Here is a 7,278-nt window from a genome sequence, read left to right as displayed (position 1 = left end):
TGCTTATTAGCGGGATAACGTTACATCGTTTTTTATTCTGTGGAAAATTAAAGATAGATCTGCCGGCCAGATTTTTTTATGAATTAAAAACATGTCTCAAGTCTCACGCATTGACTGTAAGACACACGCATTTCAACAATTTCACACGCTCACAGAAGTAATGGACTAGAAATAGAAATATAAATGAATGAAATAGAATGAATGGACGTGGCGCCGGTGTTGTACTCTAAACTCCCCCCCCCCCCCACTGACGTAATCGCTCCTTTTAAAGGCGAAGTCGCTTCGCTTCCCCTGCGCGGCAGAATCTAGCACTCGCTGTAACCTTAAGCAGACTAAGAAAAATGAACATTACTTCTTTATTATGGTATGTAACAATCAAACCATAAGTTAAGATTAATAACCTGTGTGGCATCTATGTGCTTTGGGTTTGCAGTAACAGCATTATTACAGTCTGGCTACTGTGCAGGACTGTGTGCTTCAGCAAAGTGTCTGAAAAAGACCAGGAACAAATTACAACCTAAATCGACTAAAGCTATAAGTATTTGAGCCATGGGAGATAATGAGCACACCTCCTCACATGAAGGTACCTTTTTTGTTGATTTCATCCATGGTGCTGCAGTTTTCTTTGTGGCCCTAAAGCATCTGCAGATGCGGCCCTCATGGAGAGTGAAGATTACGCCGTGCGTTCCTGCTTGGAGCAGGTGCTCAGAGCAGGTGCTGGGGCTCGTAACACAGCAAGGGAAACAAGTGACCCGTCCGGTGTCAAAGCAAGGCTGTGGATGTCTTCTTAAATGGAGTCAAGCCAAGCTTGTGAAAAATGTTTTGAATTTCTTTTGAATTTCATCATACAACAGACATATTGATCCAAACTAATAAACTTCAATTCCTTAAATTTTGATACTTATATAAAATATAAGCACAAGACAACGAGAGAGTTTATATTTGTCATTGCAAAATGCAATGAAAAATATGCAAAACTGCTGTCAATACGTTATCATTACAACTAGTTGTACAGACACATAAATGACCTGGTCTATGGCTTACTGCTAACTATTCACCTGGTATTACCTGCAAATCACTGAGCAATTTGGGTATGAACGTTTAGCATGCCTGTTGTGTGGCGAAATACACTTATATTACAATTAAAACATACAATGTGTTATTTTACAGTATTAGTAGCTAGCGGCATAGGTATTCAGATCACTGCTTTACCATTTTTTTTACCCGTCTTCACCATGATAGATTATTCACTGGTATCATGTCTTTGTCACTTGCTGCAGTACCCTAGGTTCTCTCTTACTGGTCTTTAGAATAGGACACCGTCATTGATGAAATCCTAGCAGGTATTTGGGCCGCCCCAGCGCTGGGCGCCGACTCTCCCTCAGGGGCCAAAGGTAAAAAATGGCAAAGAAATTTCCGGCCATATTCCGGGTCATGGGGACAGTGATGGTTCCAAACACTGACGTTCACGGCATAGAATCACATTCCTATTTCGTACCCTTATTACCCCCACATGTTCTGACCATGAAGTGCAAGGTGTCAATGGCACATTACATAGTGGTGATTTTTTGCAATGTTTGCTCAATTTAGCTTATTTTGTGGATAAAGAATGATAATGGATTTTGATCACTGGACACTTTTGAGAGGCGTGTGCTTTCTATACGAGTAAATAAACTGGAAGACATATTTTGCCTGGCAGCCTTTATGAAACATTATACAATATTTTTGTTTGAACATAAGAACATAAGAAATTTACAAATGAGAGGAGGCCATCCGGCCCATCAAGCTCGTTTGGGGAGAACTTAACTAATAGCTCAGCTTTTTAAAATCTTATCTGGCTCTGATTTAAAGGAACCCAGGGTTTTAGCTTCCACTACACTAGCAGGAAGACTATTCCATACTCTAACTACACGCTGTGTAAAGAAGTGCTTCCTCAAATTCATTTTAAAATGTTCTCCCGCTAATTTCCACTTATGGCCACGAGTTCTAGTATTTAAACTAATATCGAAATAGTCATTCGGCTGAACAGCATCCAGACCTGTTAGAATCTTATAGACCTGGATCATGTCCCCCCTTAGTCTCCTTTGCTCAAGGAATCATTCTTGTAGCTCTACGTTGAACGTTTTCCAAGGCAGCAATGTCTTTTTTAAGGTATGTTGACCAAACCTGCACACAATATTCTAGGTGGGGTCTTACCAAGGAATTATATAATAGTAGCATCACCTCCCTTGACTTAAACTCCACACACCTAGAGATATAACCCAACATTCTATTGGCCTTTTTTATTGCTTCCCCACACTGGCGAGAGTGGGACATGGAAGCATCAACATACACACTGAGGTCTTTCTCATAATTAATCAGCTACCTTTATTTCAGTGGAAGCCATAAAATATCTGTACTTTATATTTCTGCTCCCTGCATGGAGTACCTTACATTTATCTACGTTAAATTTCATCTGCCAGGTATCAGCCCAGTCGCTAATTAAATCAATATCCCGTTGTAGCCTCTATGCTGCTAGTTCAGTATCTGCTACACCATCCACCTTGTTGTCTGCAAATTTAACCAGTTTATTTGTACGTTATTTCGATCAGAAAATGGTTGAAAATTGTTAATTAGTTTAACATTTTTATAATGTTAATAATTCTTAATTTTTAGCATGCTGCATGTGCTATAGCAGCTTCTGACATGCCGGAGGACCGCTGCTTGAGATCTAACATTTGTTTAGAAACTGTTAGTAGTGTTCAGGGAAGATGTATTCAATGAAAGGTTGCACAGTTACTGTTATTTGTGGCTTGATCTTAAAAATACAGTGGTGCTTGAAAGTTTGTGAACTCTTTAGAATTGTGTACATTTCTGCTTAAATATGACCGGAAACATCATCACATTTTCACACAAGTCCTCAAAGCAGATAAAGAAAACCCAGTGAAATAAATGAGAATGGAGTGGCCTAACCAGTTTCCAGACCTGAACCCAATAGAAAATCTATGGAGGGAGCTGAAACTCCGTGTTGCTGAGCGACAGCCCCGAAACCTGAAAGACCTGGAGAAGATCTGTATGGAGGAGTGGGCCAAAATCCCTGCCGCAGTGTGTGCAAACCTGCTCAAGAACTACAGGAAACGTCTGACTTCTGTAATTGTAAACAAAGGTTTCTGTACCAAATATTACGTTCTATTTTTCTATTGTATAAAATACTTATTTCATGCAATAAAATGCAAATTAATTGTTTTTTTATTTATTTTGTCTGTCACAGTTGAGGTGTACCAACAATGAAAATTACAGATCTCTCCACACTTTGTAAGTGGGAAAACTTGAAAAATCGGCAGTGTATCAAATACTTATTTTCCGCACTGTAAGCAGAAATGCAGACGACAAACTTTCAAGCACCACTGTATGTATATTCCGGGGTATCTATGTTGTGATATATGTCATTATCGAGATGGGATATCGGGATATGACAACTTTGGTCATATCGCACATATGTGAAAGTCTTGGGATGCTTTTGCTTAATTCTTTTGCAGATTTATTGGCTTCATAACAAAAGTCAGTTGACTAGCAGTTGACTTCTGCACATATCTGCTGCACAGACATTTTCTTTATATTTGGTATATATACTTTTTGACACTTTTCTGTTCTTCCCATTTTGCTGTTAATTGCCATAATAGTCATTGGCTCCCAATGGGATACTAAACACAAATGTTTGGTGTAATATGTTATTACAAGAGTGTCACTAATTAAAGTGCCCCCAATGAGACTGCTTGTCAATGAGCTTTTTTTAACTCACAACAGCCCTTTGAGAACTATAATTTGGCCTTCAATTTATTACAACTTAAAACTTATGTTTTACTTAAAACTACTGGTTGTTTCTAATGTGGTATATTGTTTGTAAACAAATTCATAAAGTAATGGTATTATGAAACTAATAAATTTGCAACATTTTTGCTGAAATAAGCAAGCGTCCCAAGACCTTGTGAGCACTGTATATATAGGATTATGTGCCGTGTTTGCATAGTACATTTATTTTGAGTAAACTTTCATTATTTCAAGCCATGGACTTTGGTCTAGCCCTTTCGTGCACGGTGTTCACTGTAGTAGACAATTATTTAAATTCAATTATCTTCTATATGAATTGATTTTAAATCAAGAGTCATGCATGGACCTCCTGCATAGACTCATATTATTTTAGCAGGGAGGAAAATGACATTTCACTGCCATGTTGCACTTGTATAACTGCGCATTTTACATATCTCGTTTAATAAAGACATTCTTTATTCTTCATTGTTAGGTGAAATAAAATCATGCAACAAATGAAAAAATGTTAACACGGAATAATAACACGGAACTGTGCATAGAAAAGATAAAATGGCGTGACATACACAGCCAGTAGATTGCTTTGCACTTAGGTAATTCCTTTTACAAACCTTACGTTTAGTTTAAACCATTCGTTTTAAACGTTCTTGTGAATTAAATGCAGTTAAAACACGCGGTACTGAGAATGTGCGTGCATGCGGTAGGGGGGAGGATTTCGGCTCAACACCGGCTTTGCATTGGGCCTGGGACGCGTCTACAGCCATTTACGAAGACGCCAGAGCGTCCCCACACTCTGTTTGAAAGCTCGCGGGAAATGAGTGTCTATATGCCCCGGGAAGATTCGTACACGCCCCGGTAAACAGGATTTCTTCGTATAGGGTCAAGGACGGTATCAATATTGCTGCGATTTCTGATTATAAGTGCATAAATTATTTATGTTATTTAAACGCGAGATGTGGCTTGCATATTTTTTTTATTTAGCTGTTTTACATCCGGGCGATTGGGTAAATATTTGGCCAGAACATATATTATCGTGTACAGGTGCATTCCGACGCCATTCGAAAAGTGGGTCATATGGAGAAGTATTACGTCTAAATAATGTTTTAGACACTATGTTATACAGCTTTTTTCAAAGACGCTGAAGATTCAGCGGCGCCTCCTTCATGCTCTTGTGTGAGCGCGTGCCCGCAGTCACGTAAGCGAGCCTTGGTGAAAATGCACCCCTACAAATACTGCCCAAACAATAAACTCGTAACCTACAGCTAAGAAACATTTATTTGTTCACTTGTGGCTTTCTTATTTTTAGTTGTATTGGGAGGTGCCTGGTCAATTTCCATGGTAAAAATATATAAAAATAATACTTAAGTCAAATTAACTTTGAGTCCCTTAAAAAAAAAAAAATCAGTGTTTAAATGTTCTATGACCAATTTAATTAAAAAGCCAAATTTATGCAGAATTCAGAGCCTATTCCCTAACCATAACCCTAACCCAGAGAGCCTATACAACACTTAATGGTTTTTAAAGTATATTTTGTGATCCACTTGAAAATATGTAACATGAACAAAAGGAAACACCTATCCTTGCTTTATTTTTACTTGAATTAATCTTTACTAATTGTGTAAATTTCTAATTGTGTATGTTGTGCTTAATAAATAATAATATTTTTTCTTTATAGACTGCGAGGGCATCGGCATCTGAGACAGCGGAGGACTGAATGCCTGCTACCCGTAGGCCTGTAAAATGGCAGGTTCTGAAGGCAAAGCTCTTCTGCATTTCAAGATGCCATCATGCTGCGTGTACAAGAAAAACAAAATAGACCTGCTCGTGCTGCTCTGAGCCTCTGCCCTCACAGAAATAGAAAAGAGCATCTTAACTCTTGGGGTTCATGATTTTTGAGTTATAACTTTTTATACAATTTGATATTTGGTTGACTGCTAAATAGTAGCACTTAAAACTAACAATAAAATGACCATTACACTGCTTATATTTTGACTGCTTTAATTTAGTTCGTTTTCACCTATAAGTGCATTAATTGTGGTGTTTTTAATAAAATTTGTTTATATATTTGATGGTGTTTCAGTGTTTATTTCATTAGAGATTTTATGTATTGTAGTAATGCAGTAATGCTGTTATATTTTTATGTCACAAATGAATGCAGTCCAATTGTTGACATTTGCATAACATTGGAAATATTTAAAAATTAAAATTGTTTAAACTTTGTTTATCTCTGAAAGGAAAACGGCAGCAAAAAAAATCGAGTGGATCATAATTCATGCATGAAAGGGCTTGACTGAAATCCCTGGGAGTGCCCTGATACTGCTTCTTGGAAGGGTAAGGTGAGGTTTATCAGCAGCCACAGCACCTGTAGTTCAGGCCAGGTAATCTGTTGGAAGTGAAGCAGGTTTGGGCCTGGCCAGTGCTTGGATGGGAGACCAGTTGGGTTGTTGGTCTGTGGATCCCAGTGTGCTGGAGATGCTTTGTTGTAAGGCCTCTTCCAGGTCCTTAAGGGTCACTTGGTACCAGATGGTGATGGGAGTGATGCACATTCTCAGTGATCATGGTAGTTGCATGTCAGTAGCTATAGCATCTGTAGTTCAGGCCAGGTAGTCTGTGTGAGGCTAAGCATTGTTGGGTCTGGCCAGTGCTTGGATGGGAGGCCAGTTGGGTTGTTGGTCTGTGAAGGTCCTGGTGCTTTACTGTAAGCTGTCATTGAGGGTTGCTTGGTATCTTTTGGAAAAAGTAGGGGTGATGTCCTGACTAAAATCTGGCCTTTTGTTTTCTTAAGCTACTGGGGGGGGGATGTGTGCAGTGAGAGCCCATGTACAGTTTGCAGATGACCAGGCTGTGCAGGCTCCCAGGGAGCCATGACTTGAACCTGGGTCCCTGGGGTGTGAGGCAGTGGTGTTAGCCACTGTACTACTCAGCCACCCCCCTCCTACCATCCCCTATATCTAACTGATGTATTTGCTTTCTTTTAGTTCCAACTCACATTCTCAGTGATCACTATGCTAAGTTGTCAGCAGCCACAGCTCCTGTAGTTCAGGCCAGGTAGTCTGTTTGAAGTTAAGCATGGTTTGGTCTGGCCAGTGCTTGGATGGGAGGCCAGTTGGGTTGTTGGTCTGTGAAGGTCCTGGTGCTTTACTGTAAGCTGTCATTGAGGGTTGCTTGGTATCTTTTGGAAAAAGTAGGGGTGATGTCCTGACTAAAATCTGGCCTTTTGTTTTCTTAAGCTACTGGGGGGGGATGTGTGTGGTGAGAGCCCATGTACAGTTGGCAGATGGCCAGGCTGTGCAGGCTCCCAGGGAGACTTGAACCTGGGTCCCTGGGGTGTGAGGCAGTGGTGTTAGCTGCTGTGCTATCCAGCCACCCCCTCCTACCATCCATAACTGATGTATTTGCTTTTCTTTAGGTTCCAGATGGTGATGGGAATGATGCACATTGTCAGTGATCACAGGAGCAATTGATCAGCAG

The sequence above is a fragment of the Paramormyrops kingsleyae genome, chromosome 22 (assembly GCF_048594095.1).
Source record: "Paramormyrops kingsleyae isolate MSU_618 chromosome 22, PKINGS_0.4, whole genome shotgun sequence".
Classification (NCBI taxonomy): Eukaryota; Metazoa; Chordata; class Actinopteri; order Osteoglossiformes; family Mormyridae; genus Paramormyrops; species Paramormyrops kingsleyae.
The sequence above is the reverse complement of the archived record's forward strand: the minus strand, read 5'-3'. Positions refer to the sequence as shown.